The sequence below is a fragment of the Aedes albopictus genome, chromosome 2, assembly GCF_035046485.1.
Source record: "Aedes albopictus strain Foshan chromosome 2, AalbF5, whole genome shotgun sequence".
Taxonomy (NCBI): domain Eukaryota; kingdom Metazoa; phylum Arthropoda; class Insecta; order Diptera; family Culicidae; genus Aedes; species Aedes albopictus.
The window spans coordinates 506,130,896-506,157,308 of NC_085137.1; the positions used below are offsets into that span (position 1 = coordinate 506,130,896).

The 26,413-nt window shown below is 38.2% G+C and overlaps 1 protein-coding gene across 1 annotated transcript in view; it reads right to left on the reverse strand.

Moving 5' to 3' along the window:
- The window catches only part of LOC109410364 (BAI1-associated protein 3), a 400,368-nt gene extending 376,782 nt beyond the window's left edge, over window positions 1-23,586 (reverse strand). The window contains exon 1 of the mRNA XM_062854498.1: window positions 22,212-23,586. The gene's annotated coding sequence lies outside the window, so the exon portion shown is untranslated. The remainder of the gene's footprint in view (window positions 1-22,211) is intronic.
- Window positions 23,587-26,413: the final 2,827 nt, after the last annotated feature.

Genomic DNA, 26,413 nt, shown 5'->3' on the forward strand with positions numbered 1-26,413 from the left:
TTCTGTCATAAATTTTCAAGGGATTCCTTTACAAAATCGTCCACAAATATCTTGAATTTTTTTTTCAAATGTTTCCTCCAAAACATTTTCAAGGATTTCTTACGAAAATGTTAAAGGAATTCCTCGAAAAAATCCTCTGAAGAAACTTTTTAAAAAATCTAAGGATGCCTTAGATATCTTCCTCTACTAACTTCTTAAAATTCCTTCCACAGATTCCTTCCGAAACTGCACCATTAATGTGCTTAGAAGATCTTCTAGAGGTTCCCTTAAAAAAATCTTTCCCGGATTTCTACAGAAATTGCTTCATGTGTTTTTTTAGAAATATTTAAATGAACTGCTTTAAAAATTTCACTATAAATTTCTTTAGTAATTCCACCACAAATATTTCTTCAGAAATTCTTCTTAAGATTCCTCAAGTAATTTCTTCATAGGTGTTAATATAAAATCATCGGCGAATTCCTTTTTAAAATCAGAAATATAGAATTCCTTCAGAAATTTCTCTAATTTTACTTCTGAAAGTCTTCAATAATTTTCCTTGCAAAAAGAAATTCCTCCGAAATTTTCTTCCAATATTTTTGAAGGGATTAATAAAGAATGCGCTCCAAATTTTCCTTCAGCAAATCTTCCATTGATTACTTCAGAAACTTCTTTACAAATTATTTCATGAAACCTGCCATGGATTCCTTCATAAATTAATCAAGGATTTCTTTATACAATTTTAAAGACTTCCTTCAGAAATTCTCCTTCAGTTTTTTTTTTGAAATTCTTCAAGGAAATATTTCAAAAATTCTTACTAAAAGTCCTTCACATATTTGTCAAAGTTTTTTTTTAATTTCCTTAAGAAATCATTGAAAGCCTTTCATTGTTTCTTTGAATAATTCCTTCAGGAAGTATTTCCGAAAATTTTCGAGGGATTCCATTGGACAATGCACCACAGACTCCTTCCGATATTTTTTTGTAATTTCAACAGAAATTTTACAAGAATTTCATCCGTGAGCTTTACGAATTCTTCTTCTTCTTCTTCTTTATGGCTCTACGTCCCAACTGGGACTTGGCCAGCCTCGCTTCAACTTAGTGTTCTTTGAGCACTTCCACAGTTATTAATTGAAGGGCTTCCTTTGCCTGCCATTGCATAAAATTGTATATTGTGAGGCAAGTACAACGATACACTACGAATTCCTATAGAAAATTTTTCAGGATTTTTATTTTCATAAAATATTTCAGAAATTGTTTCAAAAATTCCTCCAGTGATCCTTTTATTCCTTTATTCCTGATGAAGAAAATGAGAGTATTTTATTGCCAGTTATTGGTGACAATGATACATTACAATTTATTTTTGAGAAAATTGCCTTTCTAGGTCTTAATCAAATAAATCACGTGAAAAACGAACAAAACAATTTCTTAGATTTTTTACTGACGAACACACACGAAGATTTCTGTGTAATTGAATCTCTTGCACCTCTATGGAAAAACGAAGTATTTCATACGGCAATTGAGTATTCTGTATTTGTACATAATAATAGCATTCCCATCGAATGTGAATATGAAAATGTATTGGATTTCAACAAAGCAAAATTTGACAATATTAAGGCTAAATTAAATAGGACAAACTGGCAATCTATTTTAAGGAGTCAACAAAGTATTGATTGCGCTGTGGGAATTTTTTACGAAATATTATCGGGTATTATTCAAGAAGAAGTTCCACTTACGAAAAAGCGACGAAATTACAATTCCAAAAATCCAATTTGGTTCAACAAACAAATTCTGAATTTGAAAAATCGAAAGCAGAAGGCTCATAAAACATACAGAAAATACGAAAATCAAGAAAATTTGATGAAGTATTTAAACATTTGCAATCAACTTAACACAGCAATGTCTTCTGCTCTTTCTGATTATAATGTAAAAACTGAAAGTGAAATTAAGTCATGTCCAAAGAACTTTTTCAATTATGTTAAATCCAAGTTAAAGTCAGCCAGTTTCCCGTCCAAAATGACATTAGACGAAAAAGAAGGACATAATTCAGAAGAAATTTGCAATCTTTTTGCATCATTCTTCCAAGAAACTTACACAAATTTTTCAGATAATGATCGTGATTTTGAATACTTTTCTTATTTTCCTGATTTTCCAAACGATGTTAGTGTCAGTCACATTAATGTCAAAGACATTTTGGCTAGAATCAATGACCTAGATATCACAAAAGGATCTGGACCAGACGGAATTCCTCCATCTTTCTTAAAACCATTAGCAGTTGAACTTACAACTCCATTATTTTGGTTATTTAACATGTCGCTGGAATCTGGAAAATTCCCGATGGAATGGAAAAAATCTTTCCTAATACCCATTTATAAGTCTGGTAAAAAATGTGATGTTCGAAATTATCGTGGAATTGCTATTATTTCATGCATACCAAAACTTTTTGAATCAATCATCAACAGAAATGTTTTCGCTCAGATTAAAAATAGAATAACTAATTCTCAACATGGCTTCTTCAAAGGCCGTTCAACAGCCACTAACCTGCTTGAGTTTGTCAATTACTCTTTGAATGCAATGGAAAACGGTAATCATGTGGAAGCTCTCTACACTGACTTCAGCAAAGCATTCGATAGACTGGACATTCCTATGTTGATTTACAAGCTTGAAAAGATGGGAATTGCAACGGGGCTCCTCAGCTGGATTAAGTCTTATCTAACTGATCGTCAACAAATAGTGCGATTCAATGAGAAAAAATCAAAACCAATTAAGGTCACATCTGGAGTTCCCCAAGGTTCACATTTGGGGCCTCTTCTTTTTATTTTATACGTAAACGATATCTCTTTTATACTAAAAAAACTAAATGTTCTTATATATGCTGATGACATGAAGCTGTTCCTAGAAATTAGAAATAAACATGACGCCGATGTACTTAAGAATGAAATTCAAATTTTCCATGTATGGTGCTCTAAAAGTTTATTGGAATTAAATGTTAAAAAGTGCAATCATATAACGTACAGTAGAAAACGATGTCCATCAGATGTCTCAATAAAGCTAGGCAATCAAATTGTTGAAAAATGTGAAAAAATAAGAGATTTGGGTATAATTTTAGACACAAAATTAACGTTTGTAGAACATTATAATACAATTATCCATAGAGCATATAATATGGTATCGTTTATAAAACGTTTTGGTTATAACTTTCAGGATCCATACACTATAAAAACATTATACATTGCGTATGTGAGATCAATATTAGAGTATTGCAGCGTTGTTTGGTCTCCTTACATGAAAAAACATGAAGAACGCATAGAGTCAATTCAGAAGCAGTTTCTATTGTACGCACTACGTAAGTTAGGATGGACAGTATTCCCTCTGCCTTCATACGAAGCACGTTGTTTGCTGATCAACATTCAGACATTGAAAGAACGACGTGAATACGCTATGGTTTCGTTTGTTACTGATATTGTCTCACAGCGTATTGATTCACCTGAATTATTGTCCAAATTGAATTTTTATGCTCCCAGCCGGCATCTACGTGAGAGAAATTTGTTTACAGCGGAACGTCATCATGCTGATTATGCAAAATATGGACCGTTAAATCAAATGATGTACACTTATAATCGGCATTGTGAAATGATTGACCTAAATATGACTAGAACGCAGTTGAAGAAACATTTTCAAAACATTCGAAATCGTAGAAGCTAAATAAAATAGCAGAAAGATGTGGCCTTTAATGATAAAAAACTGAGCTAATAACAATTATAAATATAAAATATGTATAAATAGATATTAAGCATGAAATGTATTGAAATTGGTCTACGTTTGATTGACGACAATAAATAAATAAATAAATTTTAGACAATCATCCAGGGTTTTTTTAAGGCATTCCTCTAAGCAGTTCTTCGGACAGTATTCCAAGGATTTTTCAAGAAAGTCTTGCTGGAATTCCTTCAGAAAAAAAAAACTTCCGTGGATTTCTTTTGAAAATCCACAAGAGATTTGTTTAGAAGTTTCTCCAGATACTCATTCAAAAACTTCGTCAGGGATTATTGCAGGATTTTTTCCATTTTTTTTCAAATTTTCTCCATAGATATTACCTGGATGTTTTTCAAAATTCCCTCAAAAACATTTCTACAGGATTTGTTTAACAAATTTCTCAAACAAAAAAAATCTTAAGGAAATTAAAAGAAGTGTTTCTCTAGATATTCTTCCAATGGTTCCTTCAGAAATATATTCAAGTTCCTTCAGAATGCCCTGCAGGAACCGCATTAAGGAATATATCCAGGAATCGTAATAAAAATGTTATTTCCTCCGAAAGCCAGAAATTCAGAAATCCTTCAAAAATTTCTCAAAAGATAAATTTTGAAAATCTTTCAAAATTCACCCAAGATGCATACGAAAATTCCACTAAAATTTGCTTCCATTCTTTTTTTCCAGGAATTGAAATAAATTCTTCAATTTTTTTGTTCAGAAAATCTACTATTGATTTGATTAGAATCTTATTATGGAATTATTTCATTAGATTTTCTTAAGTTATGATACCTCCAAAAAATCTTTCAGGGATTTCTTTTGAGAATCCACCAAGGGATTCATTAGTTTCTCCAGAAATTCGTTCAAAAATTTCTTCGGGAATTATTTCAGGATGTTTTCAAAAAAATGTTTCAAAAAATTCTACAAGGATTCCGTGACTAATTCGCTGAGGTACTCCTTCAAGAATTTCTTCAGCAAATTTTTCAGGTATTCCACCATGTACTTTTTCTGTAATTCTTCCAGGATTTCCTCCAAGAATACCTCTTGGATTTTTTCATAGATTCTTCCAGGAATTCATTCGAACATTTCATCAAAAATATTTCTACTGAACTTGCTTTATAAATTACTTCAAAAGTTTTTAAAGAATTTATGAAACAGTTTATTCAGATGTTCCTCCAGATATTCTTTAGAAAATTTCATCAGAAATACGTCTCTGGCTCCTTTGAAGCCTCTAGCAGCTCCATCAGGTAAACCCCAGGAATTGATTTGAAGAGTGTATCCAGCAAACATTATGAAAATTTCGCAAGAGATTTTCCTAGGAATTCTATATATGTTAACTTAATAACAATTTAAATTTTTTCCACTCGCTGGATTCTTCTATAATCTATCTCAGGACTCTGGGTGAATATCTTGCAGGTTTCTTGAGGAATCTTCCTCAACATTCTGAGAGAAACCTTTTCAGTATTTTGGGAGAATATTTGGCAGGATACAGGGAGAATCTCTTGGAAATGTTCGGGAGAGTCTTTCTGACACTTTTTTTTTCGAAAAAAAACCCTCGTAGGTTACCGGGCGAAAATCCTCCACAGGATTCTGAAAGAATCTCCCGCAGGATTCTGGGAGAATGTCTCGAAGGATACTGAGAGCATCTCTTTCAAGATTCTAAAGGGTGATACGGTCAAAATTTGGTCACACATATTTTTTCATAACTTTAGACTGCGTACACCAAAGCAGCTAATTTTTGGACCAGTAATGCTACATTATATGTAGCTTATACCATAAAATTTTCATCAAAATCGATTAAGTATTGGTTGATATATAGATAAAACTATCGACCTACCTTTTTAAAATTTTGTACAAAGGCGCTCCATAGTAAATTTTCGGAAATTTAAGGTCAGTAAAGCACACTTTTGATTATAGAACTACCAATACTGCTCCGATTTTTATCAAAATTTTACAGTATAATGCTATTATGAAAATATGTTCTTAGTAAAATTTTGAGCCATTTTGTATGAATACTTTCAAAGTTGTACCAGTTTGAATATAAAAAAAAACTGATCGGGTGCCACTTAAGCAAATATAACTTTGTAACGGCTGGACCAAATTGAATGAAATTTTTACACAACATTTTGATATGCATACTTCACACACAGGAATTTTTTTATTGAGATCGCTTAAGTATCTCTGGCTCTATAAATAAAACAGTAAAAATGTGTTCTTATTTGTAAATCCAAATTTTAAAATTGCAGATCTCAGGGTTCAACAATATCTCCGCAAATACTAGACCGATTTTGATGAAAATTTTATGGTACAAGCTACATATAATGCACCATTACTGATCCAAATATCAGCTGTTTTGGTGTACGCAGTCTAAAGTTATGAAAAAAAAATGTTTGACCAAAATTTGACTTGACTTGACAAAATTTGACAAAATTTTACCACCTAAACTAATATAACTTTGTAACGGCTGGATCATATTGAATGAAATTTTTACACAACATTTTGATATGTATATTTTACATACAGAAAAATTTTCATTGAAATTGGTTCAGTACTTCCGGCACTATAAATAAAAAAGTAAAAGTGTGTTCTTATTTTTTAACCTTCTTTGTACAAAATTTAAAAATTGTAGTTTTCAGGATTCACAATATCTCCACAAATACTAAACCGATTTTGATGAAAATTTTATGGTATAAGCTACATATAATGTACCATTACTGGTCCAAAAATCAGTTGTTTTGGTGTACGCAGTCTCAAGTTATGAAACAAAATGTGTGACCAAATTTTGACCGTATCACCCTTTAGTAGAATCCCTTGCAGGTGTCCGGGAGAATCTCTTAAATGATTCTAAGAGAATTCTTCTCAGGATTCTTGAAGAATCTTTCTCAGGATTCTGGGAGAATCCCTCGCGGAATTAAGGAAGGATCCTTCGCAGGACTACAGGGGAGCATTTGACAGGATTCTAGGGGAATCCCTTAGAGGATTCTAGGGAAATTCTTTTCAAGATTTTTGGAAAATACTGCAGGTTTCTGGGATATTCACTCTCAGAATTTTTGAGGAATCCTTCACAAGATTCCAAGAAAAATCCTTTTCAGGATGCTGGAAGAATTTCTCGCCGGGTACAACGTTCCAATTCAATTAAAGATTCTTTGCCACAAAAGTTCAGTTGATTGGACAAAGTGGCATAATTGCCCCAACAGCGGAGTAGGGAAAGAAGATTCTGGGGGAATCCCTTACAAGTATTCTGAAGATTCTCTAGCAGGGTTCTGGAAAAATCCTTCTTAGGATTCTGGGAGAACTCCTCGTTGGATTCATGGAGAATCCTTCACAGGATCATAGGAGAATCTTTTGCGGGATTCTTAGTGAATCCCTCGTAGGACTGTAGGGGAATCCCTCTCAGGATTTTGGACTAATCTCTGAGAATATCTCACAGGGTTCTTGAAAAATCCTTCTCAAGATTCTCGGAGCATCCTTCGCAGGATTTTCTGGGGAATATTTTTCGTGATTCTGAGAGCATGAATCTGGGAATATTTTGAGAACGATTATGGGAAAACCCCGAACAACCGAAGAATCTAGTAATTCAACCAAATGCCAACAAGATGACGAGGAAACCAACTGATTCGAAGCAGTCTAACAATGGTGTGCCTGAACGTTAACCAAGCGTATCCTTTGGAGTTTACCCTTCCACTAACAACACCCAAAAATTCCCGTGATACCTAGGCCTGAGAGATCGTAGAGTTGTCTACATTTTTCATAGGTGTCCAAAACTAACCATCCTTTCCTATTCCTCAGCAGTCGCAAGGACGTGGCCAGGACAGTGCTCGACCATTGGAGGATTGCGTCAATTTTGTCTAAGAGTCAGAGATTAGTCCCAAATTTTTGTGCTTTGGTTCGGACGGGAAGGAGGCAACCCTCATAACAGCGGTCTAGGACTGTACCACCTACGAATTTGTGCGACTCGCTTAATGCTAATGCTAATGCTAATGCTAATTATGGGAAAACCCCTTGCAGAATTCTGGGAGAGTCCCCCCTCTTCTGGCAGCTTCCCGGGAGAATCTTTTGCCGGATTCTGGAGGAATCCTTTGCAGTGTTCTGGAGAAATCTCTTCCAGAATTTTTAGAGAATCTCTCGCTGGGTTCTGGGGAAATTCTTTTCAGGCTTTCGAAAGAATTTCTGTATAATTCTAGGAGAACCCCTCCCAGGATTCTTGGAATCAAGAAGAATATCTCGCAGATTTCTAAGGAAATCTCCCGCAGAATTTTTGAAGAATCTTTTTCAAAATTCTGGAATAATATCTCGCAGGATTGTGGGTGAATTGTAGGACTCTGGAAGAGACCCTCTCACGATTCTGGAGTAATCTCTCACAGGATTATGAAAAAATCTCTCGAAGGATTCTAGAAGAACCTCTCGAAGAATCTGAAGTAATCTTTCGTAGGTTTTTGGTGGAATTCCTCTCAGGATTCTGGAACAATCCCTTTCACGATTCTGTAAAAATATCTCTCAGTAATCTGGAAGAATCCCTTCCAGGAAAATGAATTAATTTCAGGATGTCAGGAAAATCTCTCGGAGGTATCTGGGCGAATCTCTTGAAGGACTCTTGGGAATCCCTCGCGTTTTTGGCTATTTCAAGGTCCCCTTTATTATAATAGCGTAAGAAATTTTAGAAATAAAAATTCACGTATAAAAAGAAATAAAAACTACTTGAGAATTGTTTGAGAATATCTCTGAGTGAAAGTATACAAGGAATATTCTAGAAAAAAAATCCGCACGAATGGTTGAAGAACAACGCCCACTGAAAAAGTGCCCTCATTTATATTTCGTTCAGTGTATGCGAGCCAGAAGAATGGTCGTTCTGGGACCGAAAACGTGAAAGCTCATATATCATTTAGTCAGTGAAGAAGGGAAGCGAGCTTTTCGGCGACGCCGACGACATTCGTCAACTTCATCATTACCGGAGAGAATAGTGGGTCCATTCGTTTGGCTACTGTATTTTGACATATGCTGCACTAGCGGCGACATCCAGAGCAGTTCGAGAACGACAAAATAATGGGATAGGTCGCGCCGTTCCATTTCATTGACCAAGAACAAAGTCTAGCCACTGCACTGACTGAAAGTCAGAAGTACCTAAGTCAGCGATTTGACTGACTGACTTTTTGCCACCGCAAGCAATATCCACAGTGTTTGATGGTGGCACATAGAGTAATCCTCTTATGGTGCAGAATTTGCGCTCTGATTTCAATTTTCATAACAGCGTCATTCGGAATCGAAATGGGAAACTATTGGATTTCGGAATCGTTCTCCGATCACCGCCGTATTTGATTGAACACAAATATCTTATCTTCGAGTGAAATTGAAACGATCCGAACAGATGTTTATAAAATTGCGTCTCTGGATGTCGTCGATGTCGTTGTCGTCTTCGTTCAACGTTGCTGACATTGAGAGGAGGAGGGTATTCTTAAAACTTCATCCCCCAGAAGAAATAATACGCGAATCCGTGGGAAACCGACAGAATCAGAATAACCGAACCAAACCAGCGCAGTTTACCCACGAGCAACAAGATTGGGGAAACTGGTACGAAATGAGATGTGGATATTGGATTGACCCTGAAATTCACTTGATTATGAGTATTCTCTTTAGACGAAGGACAACTTTTGGGAAAACTTTTCTGCCCTAGAAAAGTAATCATTTTTTTCGTCCTGAGAAGGAGTGCATTTTACCACGACATCCTCCACACACGCGCGTGTTTTGTTGGATGGCATCGCAAGAAGACCCGAAGAAAAGAAGCTTATACGTTGTTGTTGGCTGACTGAACACTGAACGGAACAGACAGAACAGAGACACGAGAACGAACCGGCTGGTTGGGCTGGGCTGGGCTGGGATGGGCTGCTGTGAACCTCCGACCCGGTTTGGATCGATAGTGACATAAGGTTGTTTTCCCCAGGCTTTGATTATTACCACCAGCAACATCAACGCAACGCAACGGTTAGGTAGATTTCAATGCAAATCACGAATCCGATACACTGATGTTATCGGGAATGTGGAGCAACATTTATTCACAGTGCTCCCTCGTGCGAGATGTTTTGGAGATTGAGGAAGATTAGCACATCAGAAGGATGGAGATTAGTGTGTGCTTGTCCGTACATTTCAGAAACATTTTCGGAAAATGAAATGCATATGGTGTATCATATTCTGTATACAGCGTACCCAAATTGAGGAGCTTTCCGATAAGACAAGCCAAATGGACGTTCGTTGAAAATAATGAGGAAGTCTCAAAAAGAGAAACAAATGCTTTCGTTTTCCATGATCACATAAAATCAAGTAGGGTCTGGGAATTGTTTAAAAAGTTGGCTGAGTTTTAGCGTGCCCTAAATAGGTTCCCGTGCTCAAATGGTTCCAGATGAGTCCTATGTGTATCTGTAAAATTGAGGTCTCCAGTTTTGCATGTGAATAAGGCTTTGGACTGCCAATCCGGAGACGGCGGAGTCTGTCTTGGCGTGGTGGTTTTAATCCATCAACCAATCCGTTTCCATTTCAGCGCCATTAGGCAAAGGGTTTACGCATCCGATGTATTGTTCATAAATGGTCTTCATGCTTAATTTTCACCTTCTAAATAAAAACAAATTCACACTTGTTCGCACCCTAGCGAATACTATCAAATCTTTCATTTCCTCGTCTGCTTCAAATATCTACTCCCTTGCTCTTTGAGTAGACAATGACCGCTAAAGCCATAAAAGATTCAAATATAAAATCTCAAACGGTCGATAAGCTAGATTAATGTATCTTTGTAGTTGCCTCATAATATACCAATTCATGCAATGGCAGGCAAGGAAGCCCTTCAATTAATAACGGTAAAAGTGCTCAAAAAACACTAAATCGAAGAGATGCAGGCCAAAGTACAGTGGGAATGTGCACTCCTAAAAAAATAGAAATTTACACGTGACGTAAACCATCAACGTACGTAAAAATTTCATGACTGAATGGCAAATTTGACTCAATTTAACATCCATCATGTAAGTTCGAGTTGGATGCACAAGATGTCATCAAACCTATCTGACCAGATAGGTAGAAACAGTTTTACATTTATCGTTTGTCTCACAACTCAGTGATACAGCCGATATTACGTTCCTCTCTATCTGCGGACCATCCAGTTAATTATTTTACTACGTTCGAATCCAGTTCAATATTTTACTTACACATGTTTTATCTCTCGCTTCGGCTCTAGCGGTTGCTAGCTCGACTTTATTTGTGATAGAAGACGTAAATTTGTGTCAAATGGGCCGCTCCTTTTATGTGCATCCAAGTGAACTTAAATATACATGATTTTTTCTAAGAGTGTAGATCCACAAAAAAGAGGAAGATCTGTAAAATTATTTGCTAGGATGTATAAAATAGGGCAGACCGAGATATTAGTAATACTAATATTTAGATCATGAAAACATGAGCAACAGCATAGATTGCCGGCTTTTCGGGCCCGTATGAAGTTGATCACCAATATTAACTTCTTTTCCCAATCAGCCTAGACAGCTGTGTAGTGTCGGTAGCGGTTAGTTCAACTGGCTAAGAAAAGCACTACGGACCGCCTGTTCCAGTGGTAAGAGTCCACTAATTAGGTGACCCCGAATTCAAGGTGTTATGCGGCTTTACGCTTACCGTGCCTAAGAATGAATGGTTAGGGGGGTCTTATAAAAACCTAATCGCAAACGGAGCCTGTGGAGTACCAGGGCACCCCTGGTGGACCTTGTGGTTTTCCGAGACAATCAGCTGCCCTTCTTCAATCTCATACTTGAGCCTGAATAAGGGCGGGATTATGCAGATGCTATTAATTAGTTTAAGTTTTCACCTATATGGTTTCATATTATGCGTTTTACACGGGATATTCTGTGCATCCTCGCCTTTGGCGCACTCAAATCGATACCGATCTGGCTTTATTGTTGCTGTTCTTTTTTGTGCTGTGATTGTTAAGAGTTTAATCTTGCCTTGTTTGGGTAGTGGCTACGGTTAGGATAGCTCAGATCAATCTTCAGCACAAAAGAACAGCAACGATCAATCTTCTTCATGGAAGCTTTTGAAGAAGCTTGCCCTCTGCGGTCTGTGAAGACCACAAGAGGAACCCCTTGGTGGAACTCTGATCTGGCGAAGCTCAGGAAACAATGTAGAAAGAGTTGGAACAGACGACGTTCGGCTGGATCGGAGGCTTTCAGGTCGGCTCGCAAGGCCTACCAGAAAACTCTTCGGTCTGCTTAACGATCCGGCTGGAAAAACCTTCGTACAAATGTTTTCAGTCTGAGTGAAGCCAGTCGATTGAACACAATCTTTGCAAAATCTAAGGATTTTCAAGTGAACGAACTTCGTTTGAAAAATGGTGATTTCACTTCCTCTGATAAGGAAGTTTTGGAATGTTTACTCAGTACACACTTCCCCGGATGTGTGGATATTACATCTTCGGATGAACCTGATGTCTTTCCTTGTAGTTATGATTCTTTAGCTTCGGATCGGAGTATCATAACTTTGGAATCGATTGAATGGGCACTTAATAGCTTTGCTCCTTTCAAATCTCCTGGGGCAGATGGGATTTATCCTATTTTGCTTCAGAAGGGATTTGATCATTTCAAACATGTTTTGAAAAAACTACTTGTTTGCAGTTTTGCTACAGGGTATATTCCCAAATCCAGGCGGGATATTACTGTAAAGTTTATTTCGAAAGTGGGTCGTGCGTCGTATGAAGAAGCAAAGAGTTTCAGACCTATCAGTTTGACCTCTTTTCTTCTGAAATGCTTAGAACGCATTGTCGATCATCACATCCGTGATGTTCATCTGGCCAATGTGCCTCTTCATGTGAACCAACATGCTTAGCAATCTCGAAAGTCCACTGTGACTCTTTTACACAAAGTTGTTTACGATATCGAGAAGGCATTCGCTCAAAAGCAATCCTGCTTGGGTGTTTTCTTAGATATCGAGGATGCCTTTGACAACGTGCCTTTCGATGCCATATTGGAAGCCGCCATGACCCCGGTATATCTCCAATGATTTCAAATTGGATTCACCAAATGCTAAAAAAAACGACACCTCTTCTCGACATTGCGTCAAGCGGCGATTAGGAAATTGAGTGTTTGTGGATGCCCCCAAGGGGGAGTCTTATCACCACTTTTGTGGAATCTCGTAGCAGATTCGCTATTGAGGCAACTCAATAATAGCGGTTTTCCTACTTATGGTTTTGCCGACGACTACCTAACATTGTTAGTCGGTATGTGCATCAGCACCCTTCAGGTAGTTGAGGGTTGGTGTCGCCAATATGGCCTTTCGGTAAATACGAGTAAAACATCTATTGTTCTTTTCACGGAAAAGCGAAACCGTAATGGCGTTCGACCTTTGCGTCTCTTTGATTCTGAAATCGATGTGACTGAACAGGTAAAGTACGTTGGAGTCATTCTTGATTCCATGCTTTCCTGGACACCTCATGTTGAGTTCAGAATCAAGAAAGCTTGTATGGCCTTCGAGCAATGCCGGCGAACCATTGGTACAACTTAGGGTCTTAAACCCAAACATATCAAATGGATTTACGCAACTGTTGTTCGACCAATATTGGCTTATGGATGTCTTGTGTGGCGGCAAAAGGGCGAAGTGAGAACGGTCCAATCCAAATTAGGCCATCTCCAAAGGATGTGCTTAATGGCGATAATTTCCGGCTGTTCGGGTTCGTTTGGAAGTTGACCATCAATGTTAACTTCTTTTTCCGATCAGCCTAGATAGCTGTGTAGTGTCGGTAGCGGTTGTCTCAATTGGCTAAGAATAACACTACGGACCGCCTGATCCAGTGGTAAGAGTCCACTAAACAGGTGACCCCTAATTCATGGTGTTATGCGGCTTTATGCTTACCGTGCCAAAGAATGAATGGTTAGGGGGGTCTAATAAAAACCTAACCACAAACGGAGCCTGTGGAGAATTAGGGCGTCCTCTACAGTATTACGCCCTTACTGCGCTAACCGGAGCAATGGTGCAGTGGACCTTGCGTTTCTCCGAGATAATCAGTTGCCCTTCTTAAGTCCCAAATTTGAGGCTAAATAAGGGCGGGGTTATTCAAATGTTGTTAATTAGCTTACATTACTGCCTATATGGGTTCGCCTAATGCGTTTTCGCCATTGGCGTTTTTCAATTGACCACGATTTGGTTCGTCGTTGATGTTTCCTTTTTGTGCTGTGATTGTGAAGAGTGTAATCCTGTCTAGTTTGGGTAGTGGCTACGGCAAGGAAACCTCAGATCAATTTTCAGCGTAAAAAGCGTATGTAGCCCAAGTGGATCTACTTCAAAAAGTTCATTTTCGTAGGGTAACTTCTGTTTAGGTTACCTTGTGAACCCAGATTTGCTTTTTTCATTATAGATGAACTGTCGTGCCTCAAGCATGCTCTATTTTAGAATAACGTTAACAGTATGTTTCAACCTTTCCTTATGGATGCCTTCAAGCAAGCTCTTGTTTTCAGCATCTTTTCGCTGATATTTGGCATCTGAAGTAGCTCAAACATTGATTTGAGATGCTTCAGTTTGATGGAATACTTAGGTAGTACAGTTCATGGTTAACTTAACATAGAATTGCACCTAACCCAACTCTGCATGAGCAGAATTTGTCATGAGTTGACTGATTGGCATGCGCCAGATGAGGACTCTCCATTTGACCTTTTCGCACTTTGGAGTGTTCCTTCGCAAACTTTGCGTATTCAGGCGTCCCTGCTCAACAAGCTAGGGAACCTGTAATAATTGGTTGCGATCACATTTTATGGATAACTCGCTTCCATTGCTACTCCAAGAGAGTTTCATTATGGTTTTGTTATTACAACGCCCTTCATTGTGGTATACCATAGCTACTGCTTTGAAAGAAGCTTGTCCTCTGCGGTCTGTGCGGACCGCAAGAGGTATTCCTGAATGGAACTCGGACCTGTTCAAGTTCTAAATATCTTCGGATAAACCAGTCTTTTGTATAGCTACGAATCTGTAGCTTCTACCCCGAGGATTGTAGCTATAGAATCGATTTAGTGAGCACTAAAAAGCTCTGCTTACTTCAAATCTCCTGGAGCAAATGGGGCTTTATCCTATTTTTTCTCCAGAGGGATTTGAGCTTTTCAAACATGTTTTGAACTCTTGTAGTTTTCTATTGGGTATTTTCATGGCATGAAATTACTCTGTAGTTTTATCCCGAAAGGGTGCGTGCGTTGTATAAAGAAGGAATAAGTTCCAGATTTATCTGGTTACATCGTTCTTTCTGAAATGCTCGAAACGCATTGTCGATTATCACATCTGTGATGTTCGTCTGGCTAACATGCCTGTTCATGTGAACTCACATGTCTCCCAATTTGGGATGTCCACAGTGACTCTTTTACATAAAGTTGTATACGTTTTCAAGAAAGCACTCGCTCAAACGTAGTTTTTGCTTGGGTGATTTCTTGAATATTGAGGATGCTTTTGATGACGTGCCTTTCTATGTCATATTGAAAGTCGCATGACGTCGCAAGCTACCTCCAATGAGCTATAGGCTCTTTTTACGCTTATGCGTTTTACAGTGTCCTTTTCAGGGCACTGATTAACCCCGTTGTGGTATGAGCTATGAGCTCTCGTTGCGCTTATGCGTTCATTCCCTCTTCTAGGGCACCCCTTCCTATTTCATCACCTTTCCCTTTCCCAATTCCCATCCCTTGTCCCATTCTCCCTCAGGTAAATGATGAAATAGGCTCATATGTATGGCGATGGCACAAATGTCCCAAACGGAGGATAACGTGCCTCTGGAGCCGGCCTTCTGATACCTGATACCTAACATTGTTAGTCGGTATGTGCATCAGCACCCTTCAGGTAGTTGAGGGTTGGTGTCGCCAATATGGCCTTTCGGTAAATACGAGTAAAACATCTATTGTTCTTTTCACGGAAAAGCGAAACCGTAATGGCGTTCGACCTTTGCGTCTCTTTGATTCTGAAATCGATGTGACTGAACAGGTAAAGTACGTTGGAGTCATTCTTGATTCCATGCTTTCCTGGACACCTCATGTTGAGTTCAGAATCAAGAAAGCTTGTATGGCCTTCGAGCAATGCCGGCGAACCATTGGTACAACTTAGGGTCTTAAACCCAAACATATCAAATGGATTTACGCAACTGTTGTTCGACCAATATTGGCTTATGGATGTCTTGTGTGGCGGCAAAAGGGCGAAGTGAGAACGGTCCAATCCAAATTAGGCCATCTCCAAAGGATGTGCTTAATGGCGATGTCTGGAGCGCTCTCTTCAACTCCTACGGCAGCGCTCGAAGTTCCCTTTGACGTTGCCCCATTACACATACATCTCAAACAAGAAGCACTTTCTTGCACTTACCGTCTATGGATACTCGGTTTACTAGAGGAAACTTCTGTGAACCGCAGTTCAACACACACCTCGTTGTTTCCACTTTTGGTGAATTGGGACAAAGTTGTCCTTGCTCCAAGTGATCTAACAATTGCTTGTAATTTTCCATATAGGACATTTACCACGAAATTCCCTTTCCGGGAAGAGTGGACATCTGGTTATCTGGAGAGAAGTATTTCAGATGGCATCGTATGTTACACTGATGGCTCCCTTCTCGAAGGTCGAGCAGGTGCTGGTGTTTATTCTCGTGAGCTAAGGCTGTATCAGTCTTATTCACTTGGTAGACACTGCACCGTTTTTCAGGCCGAAATCTTTGCTCTTATGTGCGGAGTGCAATCAGCACTTCAGCAGCACGTAATGGGAATAGTGATATACTTCAGATAGCCAGGCTGCTATTAAAGCACTTGCTCCGGCCAACTCCAGGTCGAAGATAGTTATCGCTTGTCGAACTCAAATCGAGGAGTTGAATTCAGCAAACGCTGTTCACCTTGTATGGGTACCTGGCCATTCTTCCATCGCTAGAAATGAATTGGCTGATGAGTTAGCTCGCACTGGAGCATCACATGACTTCATTGGCCCTGAGCCAGCTATTCCGGTATCCAAGTGTTGGGTGAAGCTTCAGATTGACACCTGGGCTGCCACTCAGCACAAACAATACTGGAATAGTTTGGAGTCATGTCGTCAAACAAAATTTTATTGTACTGAGCCATCTCTAGGGGTGGCAAAGTATCTAAAAAATCTGTCAAAGCAGAATTGCAGCATGCTGGTCGAAGCATTGACTGGCCACTAAATTCAGGAAATTTGGCGTAACACATCAAAAAATCATCGATGCATGTTTTTTAGTTTTTGAGATATGATTTTTTTGAAAATAAAAGGCTAAATTTACCCATACAAAACATTTTTCTAAATTTGATTATATTTTGAATTCTTATACATGTATGGATACCAAAAAGACCCGGAACCATTCAAAAATGCAATACATGGCATAGTTTTATAAAGATTTACAATATCAGGCAATTTTAGAGCAGCTAGTATTAAAATGTATGACTCTCGATATTAAAAAAATCATATCCCAAAAACTAAAAAAACATACATCTTTGATTTTCTGATATGTTACGCAAAATTTCCTGAATTTTTCGATAAAAAATTAAAATCAGGGTACCTCTTTGATCCCGAGATTATGAAAACGTGAAAAAAAAACTAATATGTTGCATATTTTTTGCACAGAAACACAATTTGGCCCATTCAACGTATTTTACTGAAAATTATAATTCAATAGCTTTCAAAAAAAAAAAAAAAAGAAGTAGTAAAATCGGCTAACTGGTTCAAAATATATGATTTTTTGAAAAAAAAAAAGTTTTTAAAAACCTTGATTTTTAGGACCACCCTATCTGAAAATTGGTCACCCTAATGACGAAATAAAAACATACGAGTCTAATTATTTTAGATGAACTACAAACCCACCAAGATTCACGATGATTGGAGTTGCACTACATCGTTTTTCTATGGAATGGCTGTATAGATGATTGGCCTTTTGATTCGGAATTCCGGCGGCGCTAGTGAGCATGAACATTTAATATGTCCAACATCTCAGGATACTGATAACTTAGGAAGATTGTGTATTTAGCAAAGTTGTTTGGTAGGTTAAAGACTAAATCAGGCCAAACATGTCTAAAGGTCCTATCTGCAGAAGAGAGGCTCTCTTTGGTTTCCCTCTCTTTCGTTAATATCTCAGCAAATAAACGTATTATGATTGTCTCCTTGCATTGAACGATGGTCAAAACAATCGTCTTTTGATTTGCACTGCAAAAATAGTTGATAAGTGTACCATTACATTGCTATAATTGAAAGAGAAAGTGAACAAAGAGAGCCTCTCAAATGCAGATAGGACCTATTGAAATGTTTGGCCTGAAATGAGCCATATGGACTGGACCTTCACATCTAGGGGGCACTAGTGAGTACCTTCAAATGGGGTAACTTGCAACACTTTTTGACTTTGAAGCAATATCATTGAAAATCTAAACATTTGAAACATCCTGTGAAGCATCGTGTACGCTAATTACCCCGAGTAGAATACTATGCAGCACTTGGTTTACCAAAATACGTTGCCATCTAATTAGGAGGTGCGAAATACATGCTTGTTGCAAGTTTCCCCATCTGTGGGGTAACTTGCAACACAGGACATGAAGCTAAGTTAGCTATCATTAAACAGCACTAACATTCTAGTACTTAGTCGTATTGTAAAATTTTGATGTTATGCATGAAACATACCATGAAAAAATGTACACTAACCAATTGACATATAATTTTTCATGAGAGGGTTGATAGTCATTGCAGGCGAGAGTATATCGTTTAGCAACAGGTCTCACGTCCCTCAAAAATAAAATATATATGATTCTCGTGACTTAGCATTCATTACAAAATGTCAACAATGATTATTGTCTTTTCTTGAAAAGGTAGAGTGAGTCATGTTTAAGTAGTTTTCAGTTTGAAGTGGTGTTTGGCAATTTCAGCTGAAATAACATGATTGAAACACATCTATTCAACTTTGTTAAATTCAAATTCGCTAATTTGGGTATTAAGCTGAAATTATTTACTACATCTAGGTTCAGAATTGATGTTGGTGATTGCTTTACAGCGTTCATAAACAAAAATTGAACTTTTAACAAGATGAAACATGAATAAAACTACAAAATGTGGTATTTCCTAACAATGTTTGAAGGTTCCGTGCGAAAAAATGTAAAAAATAAATTGTCATTTGAAAATGAACGCGTTACGTAATCAATAAATGATCCATTTCAGTTATTTCTGTCAAATATATCGTGAAATGAAGATAAATAATAAAAGGTTTCGTCAAATTCAACTGTTGCAAGTTACCCCATAGTGGTTGTCGAATATAATAATGATTTTTTTCATTACTCAGTCGATAAGTTTATCAAACTTTTATCGTTTAGCTAAGCTTACTATTAGGTACCCTAACTGCAAGCAAGGTCATCAGAATTATCGCACTTACCATAAGGGAGAGGTCAAGCACGATTTTCATACTTGTTTTTATGGCATAAAATGAGCAATCCGTTTTAACAGTGTAGCTAAACCATAAAAAAAGAAACAAAGCTAATTTTTACACTAAATCGCTCTTTGATACACATAATCTCTATAACCGAAATAGTAGGGTATTTTAATTTTCATTATTATTAGAAAATGCTTCACATTTAGTGTATGTCATCGTGTTGCAACTTACACCGCTGTTGCAAGTAACCCCGTTTGACGGTATTCAAATTTTATAACTCATATATCTCAGTGTCTTAATTTCTTAGAAAGATGGTGTCTTCGACAAAAATGTTTGCTATGTCAAAGACTTACTGATAGAGAGGCGTATGGTTCGGAACTCCAAATATAGGTGGCGCTAGTGAGCATTCAAATTTAATAACTCATATATCTCAGGATTCTGATTACTTGAAAAAAAATATGTCTTCGCCTTAGTTGTTTGGTAGATGAAGGGCTTACAGTTTATGTGCTGTTTCATGCGAGATCCCGCTACAAGGTAACGTAAAATATAAATTTGCTAAAACATGCAAATGGATAGAATTTCACAAAATGTTTTTAACAAGCTGTATATTTGGCGATCATATTTCAACCGAATCATATTATGCGTTGCGCGAAAATTTGTACGCGCAAGCACCCATACATCTCAGCCTGTAAGAAAAATCATTTCGGTGTTTCAGTGTAACAGTCTAACTTGAAAGAACAACACATTTTCAAGAGAAGGAAAAATATCAGATAGAGTTAATAGTTTGGCCGCCAATAAAATACGCAACGTTGTAACTAGAAAGAACAGCCTATTAAATAGAAAAGGGCAAATCTCCTATATAGAAAGCAGTAAGTGCCATTAAAACACATGTTGGTTACCATGTGTTTTATTGGCACGTGCTGCTTTCTATATAGGAGATTTGCCCTTTTTTATTTAATAGGCTGTTCTTTCTAGTTACAACATTGCGTATTTGATTGGCGGCCAAACTATTAACTCTATCTGCTATTTTCCCTTTTCTTAAAAATGTGTTGTTCTTTCAGGTCGAAAGAACAACCCATTTTTTAAGAAAAACACCAGATGGAATTAATAAATTGGGCGCGAACCAATTCTATAACGTTACATCGTTAGAAGACCAACCTGTAAATTGAAGAAGGGAAAATCTCTTATGCAGTTAGCAGTGCTCAACCATATAAATGCACCTAGAACAGCCTTTGACAAAAAGGAAAAACAAATTTGTTATTGAAAAGCCAGTTAAAATATGTCCATTCGGCTCAACGATGCTGGTTCTACTTTGTTAAGTGAGCTGAAACAAGAATTTGAGTTCCATTCATTTATTAAGTTCTACAATCCTGAAAAAAAATATAAAATAGTTTAAAGGCTCGATTTTCTGGAAATTGATCATCAACTGATAAAATTAGTCGTAATAAGAAACAGAAAACCAGATCATGTTAAAATATTCCAAAATATCTTCTGAGGTCTCTGGTTTTCCTAGAATTGTTTTTCCGGGAAATGGGGTATTCAGGGAAATGGAGCATTCCGGAAAATGGTTTTCCGGGAAATGGGTTATTCCGGAAAATGTCTTTCCGGGAAATGGGGTATCCGGGAAATGATTTCCTGGAAATGCCTTTCCGGAAAATAGTAAAGAACCAAAATTTCGAATTTAACGACCAATCATCTATAAGCCTTTGACCTACCAAACAACTTTGCCGAAGACACCATATTTCTAAGCAATCCGGATCCTAAGATACATAAGATGCTCACTAGCGCCGCCTGGTGGTGGAATTTCAAACTAAATGGTCAAACATCTATAAGCCCTTGAATTACTGATCATGTTCAGATACCATATTTATAAGTATTAAGGATCCTCAGATATAATATTTACATGCTCACTAGCGCCACCTAGTGGTAGAATTTAAAATTAAACGACCAATCACCTGTTAGCCCTTGTTTTACCAAACAACTTTGCCCAAGACAGTATCTTTCCAAGTCATCAGGATCCTGACATATTAGATATACAATTTGTATGTTCACTAGCGCCGCCTAGAGGACGCATTGCGAATCAACTTTATCAGAACCAAGTAGTCCATGACATTTACAACAACCTTGCCGAAGACAGTTTTACTCTTAACAATCAGGATTCTAAGATATTGCAGAATGCATGAGTGTTGAACAAAGTACAAAGCGCGACTGCTCGCGTTATAAAAATTGGCGCGAGTACTGAAAGGTTATGTTGATAATCTTGGTGAAACTATAGATTTTACTATGACGAAATCACAACTAAAAAAAATATTTACATCAAATCGTAGTTAGAAATAAAATAAGCAAACAGTTCTAGTTTTAAGTTCAAATTGTATTGAAACAGTCTACTTATGATTGACTACATGAAATAAATAAATGAAATCAGCTCTTGACATTCTCAAAGAAGTTAAGTAATTGAACCTCAAGTACATTTCGTCTCAAGAGTGCATCGATATATTCAAAAGGGTACTTTCAGAAACTGAAGCTGAAATTTTGATCTGCATTTGGAAAACAAATTGGTTGAATAGCCGTGATGAATTCTAACTGAATATTTTAGGTAAAAACGGTGAAAGACGGCCACTTCCTAGATTTTCGTTTCGGGGATGATATATGGGTTTAAGAATCACCACCATTTTTGTTTCCATTAGGTACCAGTGTAAATAAATCAATTTTCAAAAATACGGTTTGATATTATTATTCCCCGACCACATATGGTCAAACTGAGGTCCCATTTACCTCGAAATTCGGGTTGTTTGTTGTTTGAAAACAACTTCTCCTGCGTATCCCATGTAACTCTTGTCGTAACTTTTCAATATTTTCTCCTCGAACATTTCCATCAAAACCGTTCGATCACCGTCGTCAGCGGGACATTCATTATCCTTCCCAGAAGTAATCGCTCAACCATTACGTTGAATCCCCCGCAAACATTCCGTACCTCATTCATTGATCGAACGAGAAAAAGCTTCAAAGTCACCGCGACGACCATGAATAGAGAAACTCCACAGGGAGCTCCTCCCCCTCCTCTTCTACCGCGCTACCATGTTTTTCCCCACGAACTTACCTTTGCATTTTCTTCCTTCCCTGTGAGAGGTCTGCTGTCGCCTGTATTTCGTCCGAATTGCCTCCTGGGGTAATTCCTTTGAATGTACAAAATTCACTTAAAGCAGATAACTCGTCCTGTTTGGGTGGTTTTCCTTGGGAGCGCACAAATTTTCTTCATTTTATTGACCCACCGAAGGATTCGAGGAATTTCACACCCCGTTTAGGTAGTTTTGCATGTGCGAAAGGGCACTCTCACACGCGGGCGAATATCTTCTCTCACTTGGCGGGTGGAAATGGGTGCCACCGCTGCTTCTTGTGTGTGCGGTTTGGGAAAAACATTCAACAGATTGTACATAAAGAGCTGCTCACGACGACGGATTGCTCTACGATCGCCGCTTCAGTCGTACTACACACATACGGATGCCTCCTCTAGTAGGCCATGAGTGGGGACGACACCGACACTAACTTGTCTGTTGACGGAGATCCAGGCAGGCTACGGGTTTCTTCTTGGGGGACTGAGCAGGGCGAAGTGTTGGAATTCCCGTTCATTAGCACATTTATATCGTGTGGGAGGCCTCTATGTACAACAGCGAAAAGCTTTCACTCTCGGTCACTTCTCACCTATCGATAAAAAAACTTGTCCGATTACGTTTCTTGATTTATACAAAATACACTGTTTGTGATCATTTGCTGTTTTTTTTACTCCTCTGAAAAATTCACTTAAGCATCACTCCATTCCACTCAGAAATTACTGGATCCCGCAATAGCGATTAACATTTCCCATCATTTTTTTTTAATATAATGCAATAAAGAGCGCCCCTTGAACCGGAAAATTCTTCAATTTATTCCGTCTTAATCTTAAAGAGAGCACACTTTCTGCCTTCCCCCTCTCAAGATCCTCTTCAAAAGGCAATTACATCTAATCCTCCAACTTCAGCACTCTTGTAAATCCTTCTTGCTGGTTTTCCCTCAGCTTTCGATTTCGTTAACTTCACAAACCACCATCCGTCTCCATCAAAATTCCATCCAATCCAAGTTGGCACTGCTGAACTGACCTCAGTCTACTACACTTTCATTCACTCACGACGGCTGGACCACATCTGCGAAACGCATAAACAATTGCAACTTATTCACATTCCTGTCCCATAGCATTTCACCATCACCCGAAACAGGAAAAAAAAAACCTTACATCTACAAAACTTGCCAAAAAGCTTGGAGAGGGTGGGGAGTTTCCTTTGCTGCTGCCTAGGGGGCTATCTAGCTGTTGCTGCTACTTTCCTAGGTTTTCCAAGATTTTCCAGGTTTTCCACGTCTAACACTGTGCACGGCCGAATCACTACTGAGCGCGAGAACGCCCGATGGGAATCTTTTATCAACGCGAACCACGGCGGGAGCACGCTGCTGCAAGGATGATGTTGTGGCCGCAGCAGCAGCAGCAGTTACATTGGGTTTTGAAGTTACACAAATGGTCGAGCCATGGCTGTGTGAGTGGACTTACCGGAGAGAGAGTGAGAGTCCCAGGAACAACAACGTTTGGATCGACGACGCCGCTGATGATGGTAATGATGATGATATTCATTGAGGAGGCAAGGTCGATGATTGTTGGGGGTGTTATTGGATGTCTTCGTCGATTTGGGGTTCATTCTACTGTGGGAGAAAAATAGAGAACAATTAGAGAGCGAGAGAGGGTCTACGACTGACATCACAAATATGGGTAAACGGAACTCTCAAATGGTTGGGGAACAGTTCCTGATAAGCGAAGTACTATAAGTAGGTCAGAAGGTTGACGTGCAACAAAGATGATCAATAAAGATCAGAGGGGGCATGCTTGACGGTCGTTAGCACCACGTCTTAAATTTAGTGGACGTTGATTGAAAATAAAGACGATAGCATTACTGCTGTTTAACTCATAGTTGTCCCTTGTTGTATGGGAACCCCGAAGTACATGAGACAGTTATGCGAAGAACGGCAGATATGCAACGATTTGCTTCTTTGTCTTCTTATATTTTTTAAATAAACATTTTTATTGGGTCTTGCTTTATTTAACGCATTGATCTTCGGTAAGTAGGCCTTGACCAGGTTAAACGGTTTTCTTCTTGCGATTCTCATTTTTTTTTCAATTTTAAGATTTTTCGAAGATTTGGTGCTGGAATTATATTAAGTGGTGCTGTCGATCGTTTCTTGTTTACCGAGGACTATTGCAATTGGACGTTACCTATTTGTTCTGGATTCGGGTGGATTTTTTTGAAGATTTTTGTACGTTTAGCGTGTATTTGGCTTGACGTTGTGGGGTAACTACGATTTTCAAGAATAGTGGTGATATTGTCTGGATTTGGTTGAGTATTGTTTCAATTATTATTTTTTTCTTTATTGTAGTTTTAATAGTTTTTTTCTTCTCGTTCTACAATTGATCATTACTCGACATTCCCCGTTTATTTCCAATTATGGAAACCGACGGAGATTCTCCAAATTCAAAAGCGGATGATCATTCTGCAGTACCTACTGTAGCATCCAATCCATTTAGAATAAAAATTTATCCATCTACGTTTCTTGGCCCATACCCGGTTTATTTTCGAAAAAAAGACAAACCCATTAATGATTTGCTCATTTCGGCAGAGGTTTATAAAAGATATAAATCAGTTAAAGAGATAAAAACAGTTTCGTTAGATAAATTGAGAGTAGTTTTTGGTTCACGTGGAGATGCTAATGGTCTACTTGAATCCAATTTATTTTCAAACTCATATTGAGTATACGCTCCTTGCGACTCATGTGAGATTAGTGGCACATAACATAAGTGGAACTCTATAGTCAGAGCGAAGGAAAAAGTTGTATCCTTTTCCAGCACGCGAAACTGTTATATCTTTTAAAAGAGGCATCGAACTGTCATTTATTTTGGTAAACAAAAAACATCTGATCTTACCAGTATTCCAGTTTTGGCAAAGAGTGCAGGAACGAAGTTTGGCATCTGAGACATGCTGCTGGATAGCCATTTATTCATTTTGTCATAACTTCATTGAAATCATCGAAATAACACATCCATGTTGCACATATCGATCTCCCTTTATATTTAAGGGTAGAAAACGTATTTTTGACTTGAGTTTACAAAGTTTCATCACAATTTATGTCCAATTTTGGATCTCCTCGGGTTGCCAGTCTAGATCTATGAAGTCTTTGTTTTACTTCACAGCAATGAAAAATGGTATACATGCTGAGAAATGGTATGGCAATAATGTTATAATGCATTTGACATTTCGACGCCCTGTATACCAGCGTACGAAATCGAAAAAGCACCAACTTTTTGAGCCAGAGTTCCACTTATGTTATGTGTTAGTGGTGTCATTTACGACGATTTTTTGAGTTGTAATGATGTTGGAAATTAAAATTAAAAACCGGATCTCCTGTTCTGAAATTTTAGGCAGTAGGCCTTGCTGCGTGCAGACGTGTTTTGCTCTGCTTGTCGTGGTTTCGTTTGCGCTCGGAGGTTTTTATTTTTCTCGCGATTCCGCTGACGGTTTGGCCGGTGCTACGCCATCCGGATGGCTCTTCCGCGGGTGAGAAAGTGTGAATGATTGATTTTGAGAAGGTTTGTTAGTAATTCGGCGGGTGCTACGCCTCAAGTTTTGAAAATTTCTTCTCCAGCCCATGTTATAACCTTCTACCTTGGTAGAAAGTGCAAAATTTGTTGATTGCGAAAATGAAAGTATGTGATAATAAAAAGTTTTCTCCGCTGCACTTTTTCCGCGATTCCGCTCGTGACGTGACAGCCGGTGCTACCGTGTTCCGGAGAATTCAGTAGTTTCGTGTCGTAGAATTAGTCGGGACCGGGAAAAGTCAAAAGTGTTCGGCACTCGTCGTTGATCTCGCGTTTTGTCGTGTGCCGCTACCAATTGGCAGACGCAGATGGAAAATTTAGAATCACGGGGATCATCAAGAATAATTTCGGACCACACAAGCTAAATGGGTGAGAGCTTTCCAATATTCATAATATTCCATTCAGTATCATAATTTACACATACCTATATTTCTCAATCATATGTAACACATATTTGGAGCGTTTGGTACGGTATGTCCACGCATCCCTCCTCCCCTGCAGATTCTAGAGTTGCTTCGACGGAAAACAATCGCTTAAACTCGAGACAATTCGAAGAATCATCTTTGCGGTAAACACAACGCAGTAGGCCTGGCCGCTTTGACGCTTGCACCATATTATTGATATGACAA